Below are 12,439 nucleotides of genomic sequence, written 5' to 3'. Positions count from 1 at the left end.
CTGCTCCTCGGGTGGATGGGGGCACACCCTCACAGAAGCAGGAGGAGGGGGAATGGGATAGAGGTTTGGGGAGGCTGGAATCAGGAAAGAGGATAACATTTGAAATGTAAATAAATAAAATATCAAAAAAAAAAGTTGTGCTGTCCATACGTGTGGCCCGTGCAGTCTTCTCTCCGGGAAGAAGACACGTGGACACTAGGATCCTTCTGCAGTGCCGTTTACTGCCCTCTTCCAGAGGGAAAAAAAGGGGCCGAGCCAATAATCAGCACTGCTTATATACACCACAGTGCGGTGTGTCCGCCCATGATTGGCTGTTTGCTCATCACCCCACGTGACGCCCCGGAATGGGCCGTGACATGGCATCTTTTCAATCTACACACATGCGCAAACAGTTCTCTACGCACATGCGCAAACAGTTGTTTACTAGGAGTTGACAGCGGAAGTAGGCGCCATCTTGCCATGGCGAATGCCTCTCCAGCTCCACCGCTCCCCACACATCCAGCCTATCCAAATCAGTATGTTCCAGGACAAGTAACACCTGTTGGGGTGAGTTTCCTTCACATTGTATGATGACAGGTCTCTGTATTTTCAGTTGTTAATTCTGTGACTGCAAAGAGCTGAGTGCTGGCAGGATTTTGGTATTGTCATTTCTATGGCCCGTCACCGGCTTTATATTTATTTGTAAATACTTGTCCTTTCACATCTGTTCAAAAACATAAAGGTCAGACAGCCCTCTATGCCTAGAAGCACTCTAAGAGATGTATCAGGTGTTGTCATGCTGCTGGTTGGTTGTAATAAAGATCAAATAGCCATTAACTGGGATGGGAAATAAAAGGGTGAAACTTAGAGTGAAACTTCCTGCCAGATAAAATGACACAGGGAGAGACAAGCTGAAACAGGAGAATCATGGAATAGAGCAGAGAGTAACAGGGAAGAGCTAGCTAGCCACATGGCTGGGACACAGGTCGGGAAGTCGGGTTAAGTTAGAAGTAAGTGGGAAACTGCCCTAGCAAAAGGCCTAAGTTTTAAACTATATTAGACATCTTGGTGCCTTATTTATACCACAGGCACATCCATGAAAATCCTATAATAAAGGCCTTGTCTCAAAAACCAAGATGGTTGGGGACTGAAGGAATGATCAATTAAGAGCACTGGGACTGATTGCCAGTGCCAAGATGGGATTTACAACCACGTGTAACTCCAGGTCCAGGGGATCAAATGCCCTCTCTGGTCTCCAAAAGTGGTCTGTACATGTGGTGCACAGAAATATAGGCAGGCAAATTACTCATAAAATAAATAAAAATATATTTAAAAAGAAGCCCATTAGATGGCATCTGAGGACACTGCCTAAGACTGACCTCTGGTCTTTACAAGCATGCACATATATACTACACACACACACATACAGATAGAGATAGATAGAGAGAGAGAGGGGGGGGAGAGAGATGCATATATATATATACACACATAAATGTATATGTGCTTATATACATACAATAATTATTAATCAAATAAGAGAAATAAAAGCAAGAGACACAGTCAAGACTATGTGCTCTGATTGTAATTCTAAAGGGCTGTCATGAGAACAAGAAATGGTAAAGTAAGAAAAGCCACAAAATAGAAATGCTTTACTAATCATTTTGAACCCTGGCAGAGGCTATGACTTTAGAAAAATCCAGATGTTTCAAAAGTGTTGAAGGACAAAAGAGAAAAAGCAGTAGAGGGGTTCCCAAAAGGTCCACCTAATGCCTTTTTCAAGTTCCCTTTAAAAAGTGATATGTTCACACACACACACACACACACACACACACACACACACACACTCAGACACATACACACACTCACACACAGATACATACGCACATACACACTCACAACACACTCATACACACACACACACACACACACATCCAGAAGGGTGTGCTAAAGGCAACTGGAAGTTCAACCAAAGACTTCTCAGAAGAATCATCTTGGAAATCCTATAGATAAGGCTTGCATAATAGATTTCCCAAGTTAGCACTCCAGGACTCAATGTGTCAGAGTATCATGAATGTGTGTGTAAGCATGAAGAAATTATAGCATAAGAAAATAAAAAAAGTGATAGCATATAACGAAGGGACTACCACTGAGCCATAATAAAACCAAACCAAGGCAACAAATGGTTCATACATCCTTTGACCACCGAGATCAGCACAGTGCCACAGCCTGATCCGCATTATCTGAATCTCAGCAGAAAGCTACCACATCAATGCATGAAGATGAATGTGGGTGCCTGGCTGTGAAGACATGGCAGGATCAGCAAAAAATAAAGCTTTTGTGTTCCTTTCCAAAGTCTAGTAAGTCAATGCTATGAATTTTTGTCCTAAATTTAGAAGCCATGGTAGAAAAGGAGAAAAATAAATACATCACTCTAGTACAGGAATGAACTTCAAATTGTTTGAATGTGTACCTAGAATTAAAGAGAAAAATGCATCCTTGTGGAGATGGGGGCAGGGGGAAGGTACGGCATATGGAACAGTCAAAGGGTGGACAGGGAGCAGGATAAAATCTGGAGTGCAAAAAAAAAAAAAAAAAAAAAAAAAAAAAAAAAAAAAAAAAAAAAAGATTAAATAAAATAAAAAAAGAGAGAGAGAAATGCAGTTTATTCTTTAGGAAAAAAATGGATTCTCCCCTCCTCCCATTGGTATCCTGGTCACATACTATCCACCAGGATAGTGATTCAGGAAGGTAAAATCATTTCAGAAAAACAAAGAAGGTGTATGTTTATGGAACCTTGATAGAGAGTATTTTATACTTAAAATCTTGTCATGTGAGCAAGCTGATCTTGAAGAACAGACTGCTATGGGCTCCATATTTATAATTGTAACATATTAAGAAAAGGCTTCCTTTTCAAAATGAGCTGTATATTCAATGTTAATATGTAACAGTAAATTACATAAAGTTTTGACCAAATAATGTGTAAACATGGAGTGTTAATGGAATTATAGGCCAAGTTTTTCTTGTACCCATTGTGACCACTAAAGTATTTTCTCCAAAGTCATACGGTTCTGACTTTCTGCTTGTTGCTGTGATGAAATACTTTGACCAAAAGCAACTTTGGAAAGAAAAGAGTGATTTTAGACGTCCAGATCATGATCCCTCGTTGAAAGAAATAAATGCAGCTGACTTTTGCTATTTTCTGGGTTCCTTTTTCACTCTTCCACCTGTCCCACATTTATTAACTTCTACACACTAGGTAGGAGAGAGAAAAAGGATAGAGGGGAAAGAACACAAAGTTATCATTAGACAACTTCCTACTGATTAGGGTGTCAAGTTCTTTGGGACAAGTTTGATCTTTGCCTTCAGTATATCTAATTTATTTTTCCTTTCTTTGCATACAGACTATTTATCAAACAGCAACCAACAACATCCAACCATCAAAGAGCCACCAAAAACATCCCCACCTTTTAGAACTCTAGCACTTATATATCTCCTGAAAAGTTAATTCCAGATCTCACCCACTCACATAAACTATCTACAGCTGGAAAAATCATGCCCTTGCTAGAGCATGAGGCAAATCATAGTCACCTGTTATAAAGCAGCGTAATAGCCCCACACCTTGTACTAAAAAGAAAGCACATTAATACAACAATTTTCTGTGTGTTTGTGGTGTATGTGTGTGTGTTTTAAAGAAACCAAAATTATACAGTTCTCACAAGTCAAGACTAGGGTTCAAGCAGGAACATGGTTTTTACCTGAAGTAAAAACCATGAGGAATGCTGCTTTCTTTCTCACTTTTTGCCTCACTCAGACTCATGCTCAGCTAGCTTCCTTATCCACCTGAACTACCTGCCCAGAGAGTGATACTGCATCAATTATCATTTAAAGCAATTCCTCATGGGCATACACACAGACCAAGCTGACAAAGACAATTTGTCCTATTGAGACTCTTTTTTCAGTCAATTGTACATTGGATCAAGTTGATAATTAATGCTAACTGGGACAGAAGACCAAAGTGTGGAATATCATTTCAAATTTCTCTATATAGAGACAATAAAAGCAAAATTTAAACTTTCTCCCAGGAGAATTACATGTGATGAGTTGTATCTAAGGCTTTTGAAGCTGTTGTGATCTACTTCAGCAATGTTCAAGTGTCATGCCTATCCGAGGTTCCTCTTAAATTTTATTGGAGAAGGATGGAGTAATATAGCTTGGATATGAAGGGATGTCCCAGAATGTTCATATGTTCGAAGCTTGGTCCACAGGTAGTAGCAATATTTTAGAAAGTTCTGGGTGTTTTGAAGATAGGATTCAGCAGGAAGAAGTGAGTCACTAGGTGTGGGCTTTTAGGGGTGTCTTTTTCTAATCCCACCTCTTCCTATCTACTATGAGATAACCATCCTCTGCCATAGAGTCATGCAGCCAAGATATGCAGCCCCTCAAAGTAACTGTGGACAGAAACCTCAGAATCCATGAGGAAAAAAACTAGATAGTATATGTAGGAAAGTAACATTTTTTAGAAAATACATTAGGAAAAACTTAACTGAAAAGATTAGTAGCCAAAAACTTGGTTTAACAGTTTAATAGGAGTGGGCTAAATTATTGATGGCTCGCTATTACTGTAGTTTCCTGAAACTCTGTGACAATGAGACATTAGAGACAGGAGGGAGGGGTAAGGAAGTGGAAGTCACGGGAGAATTCCAAATGAATGAAGAGAAAGATCCAGGCAAGCAGCCAGGATGGGGCTTCAGGAAATGCATTATGTCTAAGGCCTTAGAGTCTAAATTGTGCACAAAATGCTGTTTCTTGCCATTAATCTCCTGGTATGGATCAGGCTCTAAAGAGACAATCATATAACCTGTTATGCATACAGGAACCGAACACAGAATGGCGTTAGTGTCATAGTACAGAATCTAGAATCTTGAGTGAAAATGAACTATTATAATGTATATACTAAAACAGATAGATTTCCAGATATGCAGGAAATCAGCCCCTTTATTTCACATAGGGCAAATCTGATATCATGTATCTTGCCAAATATACAGAGGCCTTTCTGCTAAAGCCAGGGTATGGCCATTTTACTTGCTCTAGTGCTCTAGTACACTACTTCTTAGCAGAGAGTACAAACAGTTTTACCTTTGTTGGTATAAATAACCTAAAACTTGTGGTTATATCTATTGTGATGAGAGCAATTTTACTTACATCTTCCTTTACTCTGTAGCAGCCATCCATGCCACCCAAAGGCAGTTTACTGTTGCTGAATTTTAAGAGAGAACACCGATTATTTTCTAATGTCACTATCTCATTCAGTCAGGTCTATATCAATTTTTAAAGTTGTGTGTGTGTGTGTGTGTGTGTGTGTGTGTGTGGTATTGTAATATATAGGGCTATATGGTTCATATATGCTATCTGTACAAATATGTGGGGCTGTATGGGCCCAGTAGGCTCTATTGCCTTTTGCCTGATTCCCTTAAGATGAGATCTTTCTATTAACTTGGAACTAGGCTGGTGCCCAGTAAGCTCCAGCAATCCTCCTGCTTCTACCCCACTATAGCACTGGGGTTACAGGCTTTTGTATGGCATGCCCATATGTTTTTATGTGGGTTCTGTGGATCTGTGCACATATGATCCACGTGCTTGCCATATGCTTGCATAGCAAGCACCCTTACCTGTTGATCTATCCCTACAGTTCCAAGAATGTTAACTTTAATTTGTACTCAGAATTTAAATACATGTTTATTGATAATTTTTAAATAGTGATAAGCAAAAGAAGATGAAAATTACTCTTTTAGAAATATTATACTCTTAGAAGTTAGCAATAACCCACAAATACTTTCTGGTCTTCCTTCCAGTTCTTTTTTGATATATCATTCTTTTGTTAACATAATACTTTTTTATAACCTCATACATGTGCACAATGTAGTTTGACCTGTTCATCCACCTCTGGCTTCTCCCTAAATTCTTCCCAGATTCCACCCATGCCCCAGCCCTTCTTAACTTAATGTCCTCTGCTCTTTTGGTAACTGATCAAGCAAAAAGGCATTTTCATTATATAATAATAGAATGTAATCTGAAAAATGGTGCCCAACAGCTCTTCTCTTTCAGTTTTGATATGAACTATATCTGTTCATATCAAGTCTACTTCTGGAAGGTCCACCTCTCAGACATTATTTTCTCTTAGGCGTTTGGTTCCTTCCAACTGTTTTTCACCTCTGTTCTCCCTCTTAACTTTCGACTACAACTCTCAGTGGAAATTCCTATCAGAATTTTTTCCCCATGAACCTTAAAGTTGAGAAGCCTTCCAGGATCTGATATTTAGCTAAGTGGTAGAGAGAACAAAGGTGAGTTTCAGATTGTCCAAGAGGAAAGAGCATGAAGTCAAATGACTGTCCCCTTGTCCATTGTCATTATAGTGGTAAATCATAACTAAAGATCAGGACATTTTTATCTGCCTAGCAATGATCAAATAATATAAAAATTGCTCAGTCATACAAAACAATATCTTCTCAATTGATGAATAATGCATTTATTTCCATTGAACCATATAAGTAAGTGTTGATAATAAAATCTCATCATGGGCTTATTCTTCCACAGGACCTGAGTTTGATTCCCAGTACCTATGGATGATAGGTATCTTATGACTTCCTATAGCTCTGGTTCCAGGGATATAATGCTCTCTTCTGAACTCAAAGTCACCTGCATGCAAATGCACTTATGCCTGTACAGACACATACATATGCATATAATTTAAATTTTATATTTATATTTAAAAATGGTGGAAATGACAAAATCTAGAAGCGTAAACATCTATGATGTGTAAATACACAAAGAAAACAACAACACAATAGATAGATAAGACAGGAACTCACCAAGAGTGCTTTTGGGAATGAATGAGTCTGAACATGAGATTTTTCAATAGCTCAATGTCACGGAAATAGCTGCTCAACTATGTGATGTATACACACAATTCCCTTGTCGCCCACATGAGTTATTGGATGTAGAAGAAAAGGAAATTATATCTTTTTCCTCTAGGACAGAGTCTAGTTTCTACAATTTAATTTCTCTTCCCCTTTTTCCAATTACTTTAACCCTTTTCAAAAACTTTTTAAATTAACTTTTTAAAGTTAGCAAAAAAAAAAAAGTACTAAATTTCATTGGGACATTTTATTTTCAATATGTGTGCTACTATATTCTGTTCTGATTACCAGTCACCCAAGCCTCCTGCCCCCAAATTAAGCTTTTGTGACACATATATTTGATTACTCTCTCTCTTTCTTGCCCCATTAAGATCATTTCCTCTATTCTCATGATTCTCTTTCTAGTTTCATGACCTACTCAGAGACACTTATGAATAAAATACATATACATGTATGTGTATGACACAGAAATACATAGAGTGAAACATGCAGTACTTGTCTTTCCCAGTCTTGATTATTTAGCTTAACACAGTGTTTTCCAGTTTCATTTATTTTTCTGCAAATGCCGTGACTTCATCTTTCATTATGACTGACTAAAATTCTATCATTTATATGCGCCTCTTTATCCTTTCAATTGCTGGTGGACATCTAGGTTGGTTCTGTATCTTAGCTATTGTAAACAGAACATCAACAAACAGAGATGCAAGTACTACTGTGGTCTTTTAACTTAGATTCCTTCAAGTATGTTACCAAAAGTAGAAGAGAGCTGGCTGTCCTGATAAGCTATATTTTCAGTTTTTTTGAGAAAACTCCACACTGATTTCCACACTAGCTATATGAAGCTTTTACTTCCAATAGCAGTGTTTCAGGGCTCTTCTTTCTCCAAAACATTTATCAGAACTTATTTTTTGTTTTTGTTTGTTTCATTTGTTATTATAATAGCATTCAGACTAGGGCAAGATAGAATGTCAAAGTAGTTTTAATTTTCATTGGTTTGATGACTAATGATGTTGTCATTTGGATTTCTCCTTCAAAAACTGTTGATTCTGTTAATTAGTTCAATTATTGATTGTAAGACTTATTTCATTGACGCTTAATTTTTGTAGCTAGCTACATACCCTATAGAGTTGTATATAGTATATGTAACGGACTTAGTTACCTGTCAGACAGACCTGATTAAATGGTAGACAGAGATTTCCAAACACTCTGTCTGCTGTTCTTCCCCCTGCAGATTGTTTCCCGTGCTATACAGAAGATTTTAATTTCTTGCCATCCCATCTGTCAGCTGTTTGGGTCATTTCCTGCACTGTCCATGTTCATTTTGGAAAGTCTTTGCCTATGTCTATATCTTGAAGGGTTTTACTATGTATCTCTCTAGCCATTTCAAATACTATGTTAAATTCCAATTGCTTTCAGTCCCTGGAAAACAGGCCATAGAGACAAATATCCCTGTCTTCTGACCATAGGAAAAGTGTACAGCAATGCAGCAGCCTTGGAAGGTAGTGAAAGATTTAAAAGTCAGAGAAGGTCTCTTTAGCCTAGGAACTGGAACAATTAAGTTCACCTAAAATACTTTCAGCATGTTAATTCCACAGGGAACTTAGAACACGGGGTGGGATTGTAGAGAAGTAGCTAGAGGAAGAATAGATACATTTTTAAAGTAAATAATTGCCCTCTAGAGATCCATAAGCTCTGAAAAGTTATCAGCTCTCACTGATGCAGAAAACCTCCACGCCCAAGAAGAGGAAACACTGTGCTCCAAGGACGTCCTAAGGACTGTGCCACCTGCTCAGCCAAAGTGAATCTAGTACATAGGTTAGCACTCTGCCTCAGTGGTTCCCTGCAGGGATGATTTAGAGAAAGTGATGATAGTCTGCTACCAAAGCCACTTAGGCAGTCAGCATGGCTCTGTTGACCTCTCCTGTATTGTTCTTACTGGTTGCAGTTAGAGGAATTCTGGATTCCTCCAGTGACTTATTGATGGAACTCATTGATTTCTGTCCACTAAAGACTCCTTCTAGGTCAGTTACCCAACAACGTACTATCAACAAAATGTTCTATGCAGGCAGGCATTTACAGAATGGAATAGTATAAATCAAAAGTTACTGCCTACTCTTGAAGCATCTGTCTTAGGTTGAGGTGAGAAAGAATGGAGGAGATATGGGGTTGGTAGAAGACCTAAGGGTAGATGTAGAGCCTTCCCTCTCTAAAAGGCAAAATGGTGAACCATCTCAGCATTCAGGAGAATAATCTCTATAAAATGGAGGAAAATTTAATTCTTGATCTGATAGCAATTTTGTTGATAAAGTGAAATTTTCACCCTGGGTTTTATCAAGATTGCACTTTGGATGAAGACTTGTATTACAAAAGACTATAAGCTTTAGCTTGACCCAACAGTTTTGTCATATCTAATCGTATAGGCACATTATTTCCTTGGTCCCTGGTTTTAAAAACCATCGCCACAAACAGTTGTGTGCTCAGTCTGAATATTTCAATAGAAAGCCCCGTGATCATTAATATTGTCTGGCCTTATAACTTCATTAGGTATGCATAGAATGCAGGAAGATCACATACTTTATTTCTTTGTTGCTTAGACTATAATTTAGATGTCTTAACTTATCATAAACCTCTAGGACCATAAGATATTTTAAAGCTCACTAAATCTAACACTTTCACTCTGCAGATGAATAATGTACACTGCACATACAGCATCTAACCAGATGATGTGTATATGGAATTTAATGCATGCTGCAAGCATGTCTTACCATATTGTAACTTCAAACATATCTTTAGAAACACTAGTTGTTTCTTTACTTGTACCTTATATCTACTGTATAAAGTATTTGTGCTCCTATATAAAATACATCTACTGCTTGCTGGCATAGGCAGTCTGTCTCAGTTAGTGGGATGCTACTGAAGCTTCCTATGTAAGAGAGGAGCTTAGCAACTCACTCTGTCTAGCTTCCCTGCCAGGGTGAATTTGGAGAGAGTGGGTCCTCTTTTGATAGCACCCTGAGCTCATGTTCCTCCCACTGACAAGGCTATATCATGATTCATGTCTGGCCAAAGACACTTCTGTCTGGCAGGATGGCTGCCTTTATCTTGGTCCCTAGGTAGATCTAAGACAGAGATAGATGATTGCTCCCTGGCCCTTGGATTCTCTGTGCATAAGATGGAGGAAATTCTGATTCCTGACTCCGTGGTTCCTTTCATCTCTTCACTTTTGACCACATTTTCAAGGGATCCGAATCACTCATACCAATCTGAACGTGAAAATTCTGTCTGTAAGCAATAAGCAGCCTAGGATAGGTAACAACTCCAAATTGAGGCACTCCCTCTGCTAACTGAGAGGGCAAGCCTTTGGAGTGTCCCAGGCTCCCTGGACAATGCTTAGAATCCCAACAGCATCTCCCTAGGTTCTGACCCTATGCCTTAACTTCTACTACTGAGCATCTAAAGCTACCCTTCATGGTTTCCATAGAGATACCTTCTAGTCAGAGGTATCTTTTTGGTGAGAATGGAAATAAGATAAAAGAAGATAATGCGTCACTAATCAAGAATGATGTATATGTAAGTAAAACTGGATAATAATGGAGAGTATACTCTGGATCAGAGCTGTTGGAGGCCAGGGACCTGCTCTATCTAGCATTTTTGTCTCCCACTCGAGCAATTAGGTAAGGCTCCTGCACCTGTTAGTAGATAGGGAGCTCAGGATGGAATTATGCTCTTCAGAACTCTTATATTTGAAGCTGTGTTTCTGTTCTGGTTGCCATAATGCCAATTCACTGAATGTCCTCTGTTTTGTTACAGTGATTTACATACACTGAAGTCATTGATCTCCACAGAATATTCCAAGGTCCAATTTTTAAATTTTCTTATTTTACTGATGGTTTTGAATGCATACTTTATATCAAAAGGAAGTATTTCATCCAGATGAGTTGAAAAAAAATGAGTTAAGCTTTCTTCCAAACCCTTTTTCATACCTCCACCCCCATGCCCACCCATATGTCTAACCAAACATTTCCATCCCTAGTGCTTGGCCTTACCATCTCACCTCCTTTAATGTATCCTCCCCAAATACCACTTTTCTATCTTCCTGGCATCTACAAGTAGCTAAATACATGAAGCTAAAGATTCAAAAGTAATATACACAAAAGAGAAATGACATAGAGTGGGCTTGTGTGACCTCACTCAATATATTTTTTAACTTCATTCATCTGAAAGTTTGCAATTTTATTTTTCTTTGGAGTTAAATATAATTTCACTGTGTATATGTACCACATTGTCATTATCCATTCATTTGTTAATGGATATCTAGGCTGAGTCTATTTCCTAAACATTATAAATTAAGAAACAATAAACCTGGTGCATTGTCCCAACGCAAGCAAATAATCCCTCCATCAATGCTCATGATGGCAACCCTAATTACATGCAAGAGAGCACATATACACAACAAAGATGCATGAAAGTAGGAGGCAGAGGGACTTGAAAAGAAATAAGGAGTTGGTATTTGTGAAAAAAAAAGGCAAGAAAGGAAAGTAAAGAGGGGGGCTTGATTAAAGAATGTTATATATAAGAATGAAATTGAAAAAGAGTAAAAAAAATATCTTAGATAGAACTGAGATGGTAAGGATGGAAAGATAAATACTTGAAAGAAAGAAATACACCTAAAGGTTGGAATTTCAAAAACATCTGACGATACTGTCTTATACAGCTAATCACTATAAAAGATAATGGCCTAGAACAAACTCAACTGGGAAAGAGAATTTACAATAGTGGAGACGTCAAGACTGTTCCAAACCCCTTCATGCCTAGTACCAATATGAATGCCACTGTTCACCAAAAACTCTCAGCAATGACTTTTTCATTACTAATTTAAAGATCTTTAAAAATGCACTGTATAGGCTGCATGTTATTGAGATATAAGAACTATTCACCAAAACTAAACTGTAGTTAACTAAATCCTATCCTATGTTTGTCCATAGTGCTTGGCACAACTATACTCATTTTTAACTTTTTAAATTAATCTCTCTATTCCTAAATTATAAGATCCAAGAAAGAAAAACCCATGTCTCTGTCTTTGTGTCATGGACAGGTACAAAGTGCCCTGCACTCTTCCTGGAACAATTAGCTCCTTAATACATGTTCATCTCAGGGACATAATCCTCCTCAAAGCAGATGCATGAAATGAAGAACATGTGAGAGGATTCCGTGCAAGGCCATGACCAAGACTTTCAAAAAGTATGGATAGCAATAGAACTGAGATGTTGGGAATGATGCTGACAATCATGAAGGTAACCTTATTCTTCCCATACATTTGATGGGAAGATATGGCCACTGCTGTACCACATTATACAACCTGTCTTTCTGTCTTGTTAACTTCCAGTATTACCTTCCCCATGCTTTTTTTTTTCCTGGATGTTAATTTTCCCTTATTGTTCCTTTGAATCTGTGATACATTTTTTTTATTTCCTCTACCCCTATTATGGATCATATTTCTTTTTTTCTCTCTTTTTTTTTTTTATTTTAGATATTTTCTTTAT

General features: G+C 38.0%; 1 protein-coding gene across 2 annotated transcripts in view; it reads left to right on the top strand.

The window, feature by feature from the left end:
* Nucleotides 1-453: 453 nt before the first annotated feature.
* LOC116098813 (olfactory receptor 2F1-like) overlaps nucleotides 454-12,439 on the top strand; it is a 25,469-nt gene continuing 13,483 nt past the window's right edge. Inside the window, exons 1-2 of one of the 2 annotated variants that reach the window (XM_031381693.1) lie at nucleotides 474-546; nucleotides 11,992-12,190. The gene's annotated coding sequence lies outside the window, so the exon portion shown is untranslated. Of the gene's footprint in view, nucleotides 547-11,991; nucleotides 12,191-12,439 lie in introns of both variants that reach the window. The other variant, XM_031381692.1, reaches the window with a different exon arrangement.

This window comes from Mastomys coucha, unplaced genomic scaffold (assembly GCF_008632895.1).
Source record: "Mastomys coucha isolate ucsf_1 unplaced genomic scaffold, UCSF_Mcou_1 pScaffold20, whole genome shotgun sequence".
NCBI classification, from domain to species: domain Eukaryota; kingdom Metazoa; phylum Chordata; class Mammalia; order Rodentia; family Muridae; genus Mastomys; species Mastomys coucha.
The sequence above is the reverse complement of the archived record's forward strand: the minus strand, read 5'-3'. Positions and strand labels throughout refer to the sequence as shown.